General features: G+C 42.6%; 1 protein-coding gene across 6 annotated transcripts in view; it reads left to right on the top strand.

Annotated features, from left to right (window-relative positions):
• MOB2 (MOB kinase activator 2) overlaps positions 1–15,142 on the top strand; it is a 120,850-nt gene that overhangs the window by 85,512 nt on the left and 20,196 nt on the right. The gene's annotated exons all lie outside the window — the stretch shown is intronic.

The following is a 15,142-nucleotide window of genomic DNA, read 5'->3' as shown; positions in this document are numbered from 1 at the left end:
GCGGGCGGGCAGGGCGGCTGCCCCGCGGGGCTCCCGTGGCCGGGTGGGTGTGCGTGAACGGGGGGTTTACCCCCCGGGAACGAGTGTGTGTGTGCGTGTGTGTGCGTGCGGCCCTGAGAGAGAGGGGAGCCGGAGCCGGAGTTAAAAATCTGGCCCGGGTGCCTTGTTGTGCTCAGCCCCCCTCGCGTCTGGAGGAGGGAGGCTGCCTTTGGCTCCCTCTGGGTCTTGTGTGGCAATCTGGGAGGGTGGAAGTTGCAACCGCAATAGCTGCTTGGAGAGAAACACTTGTCCACCCATAACACTGCAGTCAAGTTCTGTTTGCGCTCCCTGAGAACTAAATTTCCAGGACGTAAGCAGACAGTGAAGGTCCTGGCTTTCCTGAATAAGGAGTCTGACTGAGGCACTACGTATGCTTTGGCATGTTTTCTACAGAAATGTTGCAAGATGAGGGAAAAAAATTGCTCATGTAGCTCAGAAGGACTTGTGTGAACACCAGGATGTGTATGACTAGTGAGACCAAAACCAGACTCTTTGGCAAAGGATGTGCAGTAATTTGATTCGGAGGAGTTCTGACCCGTTCTGGTGTGCAGGGAAAAACGTCACCGCAAGTAGTAGGATTAGCAGCCTTGCTGCTCTTCAACAATTGCAGCTTTTTATTTTGGTTAAGTGTGTTCAGATATTTTTCTGGGATCTGTGAAGAACGCAGTGCTGCTCCAAAAAGGAGCCTTGTTCCTCCAGCATAACTTTATTTGGCAAGCTTTCGTTTGTCCCTGTTTCCTACTATCTGTTGCCAATTGTTAAATGTTTGTCAACAGAAACATTATCCCTCTCTTCCTCTGTTGACTCATGTCTCTTCTCTCCCTGAGTGAATTTAGGGGAGCCATTTATTACAGCAGAGCATTCTGATCACAAAGCGGCTGAGCTCTGGCTGCAACTTAAACTTAGAGAAGTTCACTGGCCTCACAGTAGGCTTGGTGAGAAGAACTGCTTAGAGTTGTTCTTAAGGAAGTGCTGTATTGCAGTACCTTTTTTTTTCCCTGTTAAAAATTAGTTTCCTGTAGAAAACATTAGTTGAAGGAATTCAGGTTTCTTTTTCAGCTTTTTAACAAGTTTAACATCCCTTCTTTGCATTTTTTTGGGGGCGGTGTGTCTATAATTCAATGTGGTGTTACACAGCTGGTCATATCATAAAATCCTTTGGCCAGTGGCTTGCTATTCATGCTGTGAACCTTTTGAAGTTTTTGGTAGCTGTTCTGTTGGCAGCACTCCCAGATGTAAATAGATGGGTGCCTCTGGAGGGAAGAATTGCCAGACCTTTTGTCCAGCAACTATGGCAGTTTATTTTAAAGTATAGGTAACTTCATGTGACTTAGCAGCGAAACATATATTTTTATGACTTGTTCAGTGCATGCTTTTGAAAAAGTATAACAAACCTTGTCTTTTCTCCTCCAACTGGAGCATGTGCAGGAATTGCGCATAATTTTACTTGCCTTTTTTCCCCGAGGTTTATTTTCTACATATACTATAAAACTGTTGTGAAAGCAGGGAAAAGTTGTTGTCATATATAAAATATTTTGGGCTCGGGAATTAATAGTGTAACTTTATTTTGCTAAGCTGTTACTAGATGGGAGTAATTACTATTTTGTAGTAGAGGGTTTTTTAAATGTGTCTTTTTATTCCGGGTTATCTCCTTTTGTACCCAGTTCGAGAGAAATGTCAAGTCACAAAAACTTTCTTTAGATGCCAGACTAGTTCTCTTCTCTTGAATATACTTCAGATGCCTTACCTGACCTTATGTGTGTTGCTTCATCTTGCTTTTCTTCAGTTTTTGTTCTGTAAAACATAAATTCATCCTTTTCTGCAAATAGATCAGACAGCGTAAGAGCACAGTTACTAGCTAGCAGCCTTGGTTAAATAAGTCCAATCGAAGTTCTCTTTTTGCAGAAATTGGGTATTAGTGCTTAAGAAAGTGTGAGCCCAGTGATGGTGAAAGGAGGAGCCACATGGGACCTCGTTTAGGCCAAAAATGGTGGCTTGTTGGTGACAGCTGTGGTGGGATTTCTTTGAGCATTGGCATCCACAGGTGAGCTTTGTCCACTTTATTGTTGGTAGAGAAGAACAGGGAGCTTTTGAGTGCAGAGGTGCAGTGCCGGCCCAATACAGAGCAACTAGCTCACTCACTGGCACCTCTGTTTTAGTCATATGAAGTTAAATGAGATGAATCCCACATTACTGTAATGGTTTACCATCTATTTCAGAGTAACTGTAGGACAAAGGGTATCAAACATGACTTTTAAGCTTGGCCACCTGAAACACTGCTGATTGAGTTTTCTGTAGCCTATACAGAAGATGAATCAATACTAAACTGTGGATGAAGTAATTTTTCTTCTGTTGCTCAGGCCTACAAATGGCTTGGTGATGAGTTCAAAGGATATCTTGCTTGTGTGTAGCCCGGCGTTACGAACAGCCTACTGCATTTTAGGGTTTTTCCTCAGGCGTAACCGGGAGCCATCACCATTCCCTCTCAGCACTCCACAGGCTGCCAAGGACCTGCAGAAATTCACAATGGACAAGGGATAGAGTGCCCATCTTCTCTCTAAATTGTCCTCCGTTTCTGTCTCTCTCCTGGTTGTGAATTATAAAGCTCAGTTGTTCCAGTATGATACGTAGTCAGTATGATTTTCCTCCACAGCAAATTTGTTGTATATTATTTACATGAGTTGTATGTACTTATAACTAACTCACTCTCTTGAAGCTTTTAACATGCAAGTTATTTTCATTAGTTAGTAGGTCCAAGTCCTCCTAGCTGCTGGGTGCCAAATAGTGTCTGTGTCACACGCTAGTAGTGACAGCTGCCAAAGGAAAAATCAGTATGGGGAGGAAAGAAGGAGGGAAGTGTGAGGAAGCAAAAAGGCTTCATGAGAAGAAGCAGCATCCCTGAGAACCTGAAAAGAGTTTAAAAGAGCATGGGGAAAGACAACTGAACCAGAAGGGGGGGGGGAATGTAACAAAAGCAACAGATGTGCTCTCAGCCTTTCTAATTAATTTTTTATGAAAGCTACTTTTAGGTTTATTACTCCTTTAACTTATTAGTGATTCAGCTATGAAGAACTCTGGAGATGCTTGTATCTTTCATCATATGGATTAGTAAACTGTGTTTAACACTTCAGGGATGGGACCAAGACTACACACTTGTAATGATTTAAAAAAATTAAAGTACCATTAGAAAAGTGTCATCTCCCCCTTAAATTAATCATAGCATAGCTGAGATGAAGTTATGTGTATTCCTTAGCACAGAGTTTAATTAGGACTTTTGTTTCACTTCAGATGTATCTTTGAAATATGTTAATCTCATTTTTCTCCTCTCCTGTAATGAATTGTGTAATTATTTAGCCCATAGTTAGGGAGGGGGGAAAAAAAAATGGATGCAGTTTTTCTGGTTTTTGTTGTTGTTCTGTTTTCTACAAGTTGGTGGTTCTAGAAAGAGGTAGCAGGGGAAAGGGAAAAAAGTACAACGTAAAAACTTGGAATATTAGTCTACTTTTTAACATTATTTAATTAATTGTTCAAGTTTTTTGTGAAGCAGCTGATTACTGTTAGCTTCCTTGCAGAGGTGTGCTTTTGACTGGCCTCAAGCAGCACAAGTGGAAGGAAGACGCGGGTACAGGAGAGGAGAGATCTCCCCTCTTTGGTCCCAGTGGATAACCGATCTGGCCATAAGCATTCTTCAGAGCTGTTTGCTGATGACTTCAGGACACAGTGTTCACTGCCTGTGCCAGTGCTTGAATTCTGATTCAGATGCTCGAATGAGGCTCAGAACTGTAGTGCGTTTGCTGTGCCCTGGCACTTTGGGTCCTGTGCAGGTGATTATCAGAGACGACACCTCGTGCAGCTTCCTAGTCAGTGTGTTTCCTTTTAAGTCTCCAGTGAAACTGAGTCCCTCTGGGATAGTTGACTAATAATTGGTGATATGGTGTCAGGAAAGAGGAATGATGTGGGCTACAGAGTTGTGATGTCATTGTGTAATGAATTCTGATAAAGTACAGTATGATTTATAGGTACACATAGTCCAGGATGAGTGTGGGAATAGATAACTTAAAATTCCACTTTCTCATAGGAGCCTCCCTTTTTACAGCAACGTGCAGGGATTGATTTGGATACCAACCAAAAAATAAAACAACCAACCCCACTCTTTTTGAGTAAGTGTGCCATTGGCATCACTAACAAAGTGGAATTTTTACAGGTGCTTTTTGAGAGCGTACTAATTTGTCTTCAGTGATAGTGTGCTAATGATGGCTTCAGTCAGATAAATTAGCAAGTTTGTGTTGGCATCATGGATAGTGCTATATATCTTTACATCCAGCACTTAGAAATTTTTGAAAAATGAAATCCTATATCAATTCCTCAATTCATAGCAAGATCAGAAAGAAACCAGGTTAATTTTGACACTGGATTCTGTTTTTTAAGTGATCATGCAAAGTTGTCTTGAACGTGTTCATGAAATGGGACATAGGCGGGTGTGTTTGTGGCTGCCTCTTCTCCACTGCCTTGACTCTCATTGCTGAAGATAGCTGTTGTCTGTGATGTTCGTGTGTATCAACAGGACTAAAGCAAGTATTTAAAAAAATCAATCTTGTTTTATCCTAATTTAGGTAGAAACATTTTTCAATACCTTAGTCCAGTCTACAGTATTAGAAAGTAATTAGAAAGACCCTTGTTTGACATTAGTTAATCTGATTAATGCAAAAGTCTGGGGACAGGCGGAAGAGAAGGGAGGAAGAGCAGTATGCAGGGAAGGGACTTATAGGCAAAATGCTCTTCAGAACCATGTCAGCTATTTCTGTCCTGTTCTTTTTCTTTCTCCCTCCCACAACTTTCCATTGTACCAAAATAGTTCAAAATGTTTATGGTTCAGGGCAACTGACATCAGTAATTGTCGTGCTGTGTCTTGCTGAATATTTCTGTAACAGGAGCTGATTTCTTGTTCAATGACAGCCTTTCGGGACTCTCACCCAGCTGCTCAGAAAGGAACAAGGACACTATGGGGCAGTAACATCTTGTGCTTTGGCAAGGTGTGACCAGCCAGAAGGGGCTTTGTGGTAGCTCTTCTGTGCGTATGAAAGCAGAGATGTGCTTGTGGAGACTGTTCTTTGACACGGGTGCTCTGTCTGTGGGACAGAGCAGGTTGCAGTGGAGGTAGGCCTGAGTGGCATTGCCAGGCTGGTGGACTCATGCAGCTGGGACCTGCCCTCCAGAGGGGCGACTCTCCCTGCTTGTGCAGGCGGGTGTTCCCAGCATACGCAGGTAGCAAAGTCTCTTCTGGTTGTGGCTGCAAAGCTTGTAGTGCTCTGCTTGTTGTTCAGCCCCACTGTGAGCTGTGGGATACTTCTGACAAAGTAGTAACAACCTGGTCTCTCTGCAACAACCTGGTCTCCTTCTGGAGCTCAGGACTTGAAGCTGTGCTCTGGAAAGATGTTGTCCCTCACTAGCGGTCCAGTGAGCCAGGCACTCCTCCATTTCTTTGGTATAGTCATCTGTCTGTCTGTCTGTTCACTTGCATTCGCTGCAGGAGTGTCTCATGACCCTGGTGCGTTTATGGAAATTGGTGAACCATACACAATTTACTAACTTAATGAAGAAGTCAGTGTCTGTCTTCAGAGGTATTTACAACATTGAGCTGTATTTTGGTTACATGTTCTACATCCTGTGAAGCAATAGCCAGAGGGACAGGACTGCTAAAATTCTTCTGTGTGTTGAAATAACCTTGTAAGGTGTCTCCAGAGCTAGTATAGGAAGGGCACCTGCCCAAGGTTTAACAGCATTTTGCTCTGTTTTACAGGCAAAAGTAAGCTTCTTTTTTTCTGAAGATCCCTCCTGGACACTTTAAGAAGAATAGATTTGATTGTCATCTCAAATTTCTGAAATTATTCACCTTTCTTTTATTTTGTTTTCTTGGTATGCGTCTAGTTCATTATAGGATTTGCTCCAGATTTGAGCTGCTTGTTTCTGCCTGGGAGATGCTTTCAGTTTATATATACACAAAGTATGAGTGTGCAACATTCATCCTTCTGGTAGTTGACTACAATTCCTGGTTTGTCTCTGCTTCCTGTGTTGTAGTAGCCCATGTTTCTGGTGCTGCTCTTTATGGAGAAAGTATCCATTCCACACTTAATTTCTATCTGCTGTTCTCTGGTATCTCAAACCATCTGTGCGCCCCAAGGTCTTTATTAAGTAGGTTTGCAGGAGGAAAAAAAAATCCTCTGTAGAAGAGCTTTTCTCTTTCCATTCATGATGATCTTTGCTGAAGAGGTATGGTGTTAGGAACGTGGTCTCCCACCAGTTGTTGCCCTGTCTCTAAGATGACTAAGGCAAAATTTATCCGTTCCCCTATCATACATCTTTCTCTGTGACTACACCAAAACTGAGTTTGATAAAATCTTTTGTTGAGGGGGATTTTCTAATCCTGTTTCTTAATCCCTGGTGCTGTGGGGCTTAACAGAATCTTAACTAAGACTTCAGCAAATTGCTGTTAGAGATGTTGCTTTTCTTTTAAGAGCTGCCAGCACTTGGTCTCTGGAAAGAGAAGGGTGTAGGAAGTATGGATTAACCCTTTCTTCCAGTTTTCTGAAGAAAAAAACCCCACTTCTTGGAATTAATGGTGTTCATTAACAGTGGAGCTAGGTTGTTTGAGCTTGTCAGAAAATGCTGCTCTGTTAATTTTCCAAGTTCATTTCTGTCTGGTACTGAAATAAGTTTAGAAGTGCTTTTGCTCAGACAGCAGGGACTGGTGGTAGCAGATGCTCCCCAGGTGAAAGGATGTCTGTGTAATTCATTTTTAAAAAAGGAAGAATCAGCAGTGAGTGCAGCTGTCCTCAAAACGGCAGGTAGTGACAGAATATTAAAATTCTTAGGACAGCTTTAATATCTGAAAAAAATAATCCTGGCACACCATACAAAGTACATGGAGTTAATGAAGAAAGAAGGCTTGGGCTTCTTTTTTTACAAAAATTCACACACAGGAAGGGTGACATAAGGTGCACCTTGGTAGCTCCACTCACACTCCAGACACTTAACCAGGTCTGCTCTTCAGTCCAATGTGACCACAAATCCCAGATTTGGAACACCAAAGCCTTACAGGGAGAAGTGCTGACAATCAGCAGGATGCACTTGGCAAGACAGGGGAAAGGAAATTGTGATAAACGAAGTTTTGCTGATTCTTCATTACACGAAGTCCTCAGTTTTGATGTGACTGCTTTATTTCTTCAGAACAAACCTGTGCAGGGAAAAGATAAAGCTGGGGTCTTGAGACCACTGTGTGGGGCAGAGGGGAAACTGTATTCTGTCTCAACTGAAATATTTATTTTTCTGTTGTTTTTTCAGCATACAAAGCTTTCTTTCATGTCTAGGTACATCATTCAAATACATCAATCTTTAAATCCGCACATCTTTCTTAGTTGAGCTAACTAATCTGTTAAGTGAATTCAGTTACAGGCTTTATGAGAAGGATTCCTATTGATTTTTGAAGTAGAGAATAAAATATTGAGAAGTAACTGGATCACCCAACAATGATAGTAAACTATTTTGAGAGAGACTTCTTCACTGGTTAGGGACCACCTTTCATTTCTTCACAGTGAAACTACTAGCGCAGCTACGCACGAGTAGTATGGTTACATCTCTGCAAAACCAGTGTGAACTGTCGGTTGCTGCCAGGAATTGAAACAGGGCTTCTCAGGCGAGCAGTGCAGGCTGTGTTTGAAGAGTTAGGTGGTCATAACCATCCCTTCTTTTGAGGTGTGCTGTTGGGTTGCAAAAGCTAGTGTAAAAGCATGACTTTGCATTGGGTTTTGAGGAAGAATCTTAGATGTTGGTATCTGCTTGTGTGAACTGATTAATTGCAAATCCACATGAACAGTTAAAGATACTGCTTGTCATTTGCATGTGCAGCCAAGGGAATGAAACAAATTCAGCATGCAACTGTGCATCTAATTTTAATATTTATTTTTGAAAATTACTAGTTTCCCTTAACCAATTTCTTGGCTGAGCTTTTGGCATTAAATTAAAAGAATGAATTTGTATTTCAGCAAGCCCTTGGAGGTAACACTCCAAGTTTGAGTATCTATGTTTTTGGGTTTTTCTGATTGCTAATGGATCAGTAAGCATCTGTAAAGATGCTTCTACTTAAGCTTTTCAGTCTCCCTTGGAGTACCCTGAAAATTAATAAATTAAGGTTGGGAATCACTGCTGTCTCATGAGCTAATTAACAGTGGCTGATCTAACTGTACCAGTAATTAAACTATTATCCACCCTACCATTTTTTTCAATCATTCAAATATTCTTTACTTTGGCCCATGATTCCACAGAGTTTGTACTTTGAATACATTTTTTTTCCTCTATTGTATAGAAAGCAAAACTTTAATGTGCTGTTTTCTAGGGCATACTGAAACAGCTGTGCGCTGTTGATGACAAAACAGAGCATTGCATCATTCTGTCACAAAGTTTAAAAATTAACTACGTGGTTAGGTTAGTGAATGTTTTGTACATATAATTTGTTAATGAAAGTTACCTAATTAAGATAATGCTTTGATTCCTTTTACCTTCAACTCTTTCTTACCCTGTGAGGAGACACAGTTTATGCCTTCTAATTATGGATTTCAGGTTTTTTTGTTTAACAAGATAGTTCATACTGAGACTGAAAGGCACCGTTTCTCATCACAGGATCTGATCTAAGGCATGCCAGGAGAGGTGGGACTTCGCTGAACTAACTTGGGTTTAAATGAAAGCCAGAATATTAACAAAAGAAAAAAAAATAAATCAGTTTTTGATGTTCAAAGCTGCCATTGAGAGAGAACTGACCTCGACCCATGGTCATTTCTAGTAAATAAATATCCTTCCTAATTAAAATGCTGTAGTTAATTTAAAGTGTAAGAGACGAGTTTGTGGAGCATGATACCGTGGATGACAATTTCAGGTGGAGCTGCTTCTTCACATTGGTATTTCTTTGCCCAACCTGTTCAATAACTAATGACTCGGTAGGTAATTGCATTCCTCACAGCTCTGTCTCAATGCAACAAGATGCACATGTATGTGCTAGTGCAAATGCTTTAAAAGTGAGTTTACAGGTGCAGGCATGCAAAATTGCTGATGAACAGTGAAAACAACTTACATTTTTTTCCCATGCTATACATCTAATTGAGTTTATGTTGTTTACTGAAGCTCCTACAAAAAAAAGCTAAGATGTTTGAAATAGCTGTGTTGTTACCTGTGTTTCTGTGTACGCTCTCAGTTGTGATATGCCCTGGCACTTTTCTGTCCTATTAAACCACTTTTTTTTTTTAAGGTGTAAACCAGATGGTGTTTATGTGAAGGATTCAGCTGTTGAAGTCTTGCCTACTGTGTGATTACATATAGATGATGTTTTCAAAGGTGGAACTGTAGTAGCAAGGCGGGTGATGAATTTGTTTTCTCTCTTCCCAACAAAAATAACTAGCTTATCCTTCTGATGTAGGACACTTTTTGTGCCTAAATAGTTGTAATTTGCCCAGTCCTGCCGGAAGTAAAAAGACAGTCCTTTACTGTTCCTTGCCTCTGGGGAGCTGAGGAGAGAGACAACAACTATGACTGAGCTCAGCTGCAAGCTGACATGTTGCACCATGTTGAAAAATATTTATCTATTGAGAGCACAGACTCTTGGAGCGAGTATTCTCATTAACTGTTTGGGGAATGTCGTGCAGTCCATATTGCCTTCTTTCAGACTGCACAGTGTAATTATAAAATGCATTTTTGGACATTCTTGTAGACTTTTAAAAGTTGAGAATTGTAAAATCCAGACTACAAGTAGATTAGACATTATATGTACCTGTCTTCCAAAGCATAGTATGCAAGTAAGGTGGTGAGCTTGGCCTGCATATCTAACATATTTCCTTTGTTGCAGGTTTTCTTTAGGCTACAGTACTACTTAAAACTAGTTAGTATTGTTAGATAAATGTTTTTCATCGTACAAAGAGAGCTTGCAAGGCAAAAAAGCCGTGAGGAAACTAAAACAGTTCTTACAAAGACAAACCTGTCTGCACCCTGGTACTCTCTGAGCAGAGTAGACTGTCTGCGTTTGTGTATCTTGGGCTGTATAGCAAGAAGTCTGACTGCTGAAGCCAGGTTGCCATGGTGAAATAATTCCCAGCAATTAAAGCACAGTTCTATCCTGAAAAGCAACTCTGTGCAAAGCTATGTTGTAAAATCCCACATTTATGAGGCCATGAGGTTTCCAAATCAAATTTGCTCGGTTTAGAAATAAAAAGATAGCTTTGCAATCTGCCAGGTCTACAAACTTCATAAGGGTTGGAAGATAACAGTGTCTTCAGTGGTTTATGTACTCTGGTGGTGAACTCCCTCCCTGCAAAGGTGGACTGAAGTGTACTGCATGTGCTCTTCTAGAAAGATAACAGGGCTGCATCAGAATAACCAGGAGGAGCAGTTACTGCCAGAACTTGAATTTAATCATGACACAGAAGTCAAAATAACTCTAAGTGTGTTCCAATAGAAGATTACAGGATAATAAATAAATCACTGCTTAAGTTAGTAGATGTGTCTGAAAACACACAGGGAATAGATATGTTAATTAAGACGTTTCTGTGCTTTTACTATAGTACATTTACGTTTTCTTGCAATTTGCAGAGTCTAAAAACTGAGAGAGACGGACTTTTTTTGCCAGTTAGGTTCTTTTTAGTTTTCCCTTGTCCTTTGCAAGCAGTTTTTCTGGCCTCCAGCATTTCGGATCATGTGTTTGAAAAAACACTATTATGAGTATTATAATAATAAACCTGTGTTCTGGTTTTGGCTGGGATAGAGTTAATTTTCTTTCTAGTAGCTGGTATAGTGTTGTGTTTTGGATTTAGTATGAGAATAATATTGATAACACACTGATGTTTTTAGTTGTTGCCAAGTAGTGTTTATACTAAGTCAAGGATTTTTCATTGTCTCATGCCCAGCCAGCAAGGAGGCTGGAGGGGCACAAGAAGTTGGGACAGGACACAGCCAGGACAGCTGACCCAAACTGGCCAAAGGGGTATTCCATACCATGTGATGTCATGCCCAGTATATAAACTGGGGGGAGTGGGGGTGGGGGGATCACAGCTTGGGGACTAACTGGGCATCAGTTGGTGAGTGGTGAGAATTGCATTGTGCATCACTTGTTTTGTATATTCCAGTTCTTCTATTATTATTATTATTATCATTATTATTATTATTATTATTATTGTGATTTTATTATTATCATCACCATCATCTTCTTTCTTTCTGTCCTATTAAACTGTCTTTATCTCAACCCACGAGTGCTACTTTTTCCTGATTCTCTCCCCCGTCCCACTGGGGAGAGGTGTGGCAGTGAGCAAGTGGCTGTGTGGTGCTTAGTTACGGGGTAGGGTTAAACCATGACAACCTGACAGGCCTATATTTGCCTTCCCCGAAGTGTAAAAGTTGTTAAAAGCCACCCCAAAACTTAGTTGCTTTCAAATCTTGGTGCAGATCACTTTTTCTCATGGCTCTGTACTGCAGGAGATCTCCCTACTGCAGCATGCAGCATCTGTAACAGAAACAGGCTTGTTATCTCTGCCATTGTCTGCTCTCAGTTGAGAGCTACTTTTCCTTTTTGCTTGTGTGTTTTAATTAAAGAAATTTAAGGTATACTATAGATCTCTGCATTGGACTGAAGTGTTTTCCAGTATAGAGAAAAAACCAGTTATCTCTGCTGACTTTAAAAGGTCTTTAGAGAGCCATTTAGGTATTAAACATTTACATATGCAGGTATCCGTGGCTAGGTGAAATGAATACTGTTCCTACTGTCTAGCTGCAGTATGGGAGTATATTTAGCAATGGAGGATGATGAGGAAGGATTTGTGTTGCTAGAATACAAATGACATTTTTCCTTTAAGGGAGGCAAGGATACAGGAGCAACCTTATCTTGGTATTGTGTATGGGCCTGATGGGTTTGGAGTGTGTGCCTGGGGACTAAAATGAGCTGCATGTTAACAAGACAAAGCCCAGAACGCACAACTCCAGCCGGTATTTTCGGCTGATGAACTGATGAATGGCTGGGCAGAGATGCCTTGGAGAGTTAGCATAGCATGGCATGGCCTCTCCTGTCCCTTGGTGCCCTGCACCAGGGTCTGCTCTGAGAGTACTGTTCTAGGGGAGGAGGAGTTGCAAGCAGGAGAGAGTATACTATGAGACATCTTCTCAAGCAAGGATTTGCCCTCTTTCTGCTCAGTTTTCAGCTTCCTTTGTCAGACAGAGTTTGCCTACAATTGGAGACTCAAAAACAAACCCAAGAACCACCACTCCATGTGTGGCATGGGCTTAGGACTTGGGCACCTATGACGCACTGTTCTGCTGTATGGTTTGTTCTAAGCATTGGATAAATTGTTGCGACGCTGTTAATCTATGACCTACTGAATCTCTCTTACCACAAACCTAATTTGGCTCCATGTAGAGCTCTTGAAAATAAACTTTAGGAAAGATTTGTGTCCTTTTTCTTTCCTAATCCCCAAATTACCAAAAATCTGGGCTGTAGTAAATCGCTTAGGAAAAGAATCTTGCTGAGGCTTCATGTTGGCACCTCCTGGTTTGGATATGTGGGGGTTTTTTGGCAGGAATGTAAAAGAGAACATTTCAAAATGAAGAACAACAGGGTATTTGCTTGGACAAGGTAATTTTCTGTTTCTGTAGTGAATAGTTCTTTTTAAATTGCATCACTGGCTCCTAGAAATAAATAATATCTTTGTCTCCCATTTGACATCACTTCCCTGGTGTTCCTGGGGCTCTGTCCCACACAGCTCCTCCCAAGTGTGTTGACTGGAGGGGAACCTGGACCAGTGCAAGGATTACACAGTCAGAAGACCCTCCCCAAAGGCAAACAGAGAGGCTGTGGATACCTCCTCTCAGTCTGGGGGAGGAGTTCATAGAATCACAGAATGGTTTGGGTTGGAAGGGACCTTAAAGATCATCTCGTTCCAACCCCCCTGCCATGGGCAGGGACACCTTTCACCAGACCAGGTTGCCCAAATCCCCATCCAGCCTGGCCTTGAACACTGCCAGGGATGGGGCATCCACAGCCTCTCTGGGCAACCTGTTCCAGTGCCTCACCACCCTCACAGTGAAGAACTTCTCCTTACATCTAATCAAAATCTACCCTCTTTCAGTTTAAAGCCAATTACCCCGTGTCCTGTCACTACACGCCCTTGTAAAAAGTCCCTCTCCAGCTTTCCTGTAGGCCCCCTTTAGGTACTGGAAGGCTGCTGTAAGGTCTCCCCGGAGCCTTCTCTTCTCCAGGCTGAACAACAACAACTCTCTCAGCCTTTCCTCATAGGAGAGGTGCTCCAACCCTCTGATCATCTTTGTGGCCCTCCTCTGGACCTGCTCCAACAGGTAGGTCCATGTCCTTATGTTGGGGGTGCCAGAGCTGAAGGCAGTACTGCAGGTGGGGTCTCACGAGAGCAGAGTAGAGGTGGACAATTACCTCCCTTGACCTGCTGGTCATGCTTCTCTTGATGCAGCCCAGGATAAGGTTGGCTGCTGGGCTGCAAAAGCATATTGCCAAGTCATGTTGAGCTTTTCGTCAACTGACACACCCAAGTCATTCTCTGCAGGGCTGCTTTCAATCCACTCATTGCACAGCCTGTATTTTTGCTTGGGCTTGCCCCAACCCATGTGCAGGACCTTGCACTTGGCCTTGTTGGACTGCATGAGGTTTGCACGGTCCCACCTCTCAAGCCTGTCAAGGTCCCTCTGGATGGCATCCCTTCCCTCCAGCATGTTGACAGCACCACACAGCTTGGTGTCATTGGCAAACTTGCTGGGGATGCACTGAGTCCCACTTTCCATGTCACTAACAAAGATGTTAAACAGCACCAGTCCCAATACTGACCCCTGAGGAACACCACTTGTCACTGATCTCCACTTGGACATTGAGCTGTTGACTGCAACTCTTTGAGTGCGACCATCCAGCCAATTCCTTGTCCACTGAGTGGTCCATCTGTCAAATCCATGTCTCTCCAATTTAAAGACAAGGATGTTGTGCAGGACTGTCAGACGCTTTGGACAATTCCAGGTAGATGGTGTCCATTGCTCTTCCCTTATCCACCAGTGCTGTAACCCCATTGTAGAAGGCCACCAAATTTTTCAGGCATGATTCGCCCTTAGTGAAGCCACGTTGGCTGTCACCAATTGCCTCCTTATTTTCCATGTGCCTTAGCATAGTTTCCAGGAGGATCCGCTCCATGGTCTTGCTGGGCGTAGAGGTGAGACTGACTGGCCTGTAGTTCCCCAGGTCTTCCTTTTTTCCCTTTTTAAAAGCGGGGGTTATGTTTCCCCTTTTCCAGTCAGTGGGAACTTCCCCAGACTGCCACGACTTCTCAAATATGGATGGTGGCTTAGCCACTTCATCTGCCAGTTCCCTCAGGGCCTGCAGATGCATCTTATCAGGTCCCATGGACTTTTGCACCTTCAGGCTCCTTAGATGGTCTCAAACCTGATCTTCTCCTACAGTGGGTTGTTCTTCATCCTCTCAGTCCCTGCCTTTGCCATCTGTGACTTGGGTGGTGTGGCTGGAGCACTTGCCGGTGAAGACTGAGGCAAAAAAGTCAGTGAGTACGTCAGCCTTCTCCATGTCTCCATGTCCCGGGTCTCCTGTTCCCTTCCAGAGAGGGCCCACACTTTCCCTAGTCTTCCTTTTATCACTGATGTACTTATAGAAGCTTTTCTTGTTGCCCTTGATGTCCCTGGCCAGATTTAATTCCATCAAGGCTTTAGCTTTCCTAACCTGATCCCTGGCTGCTTGGACAATTTCTTTGTATTCCTCCCAGGCTACCTGTCCTTGCTTCCACCCTCTGTAGGCTTCCTTTTTGTGTTTGAGTTTGTCCAGGAGCTCCTTGTTCATCCACGCAGGCCTCCTGGTGTTTTTGCCTGACTTCCTCTTTGTTGGGATGCATTGTTCCTGAGCTTGGAGGAGCTGATCCTTGAATATTATCCAGCTTTCTTGGGCCCCTCTTCCCTCCAGAGCTGTATCCCATGGTACTCTATCAGGCAGATCCCAGAAGAGGCCAAAGTCTGCTCTCCTGAAGTCCAGGGTAGTGAGCTTGCTTTGCACCCT

This window comes from Buteo buteo, chromosome 16, assembly GCF_964188355.1.
Source record: "Buteo buteo chromosome 16, bButBut1.hap1.1, whole genome shotgun sequence".
Classification (NCBI taxonomy): domain Eukaryota; kingdom Metazoa; phylum Chordata; class Aves; order Accipitriformes; family Accipitridae; genus Buteo; species Buteo buteo.
Note: the sequence above shows the minus strand (reverse complement) of the source record. Positions and strands in the feature narration are given on the sequence as shown.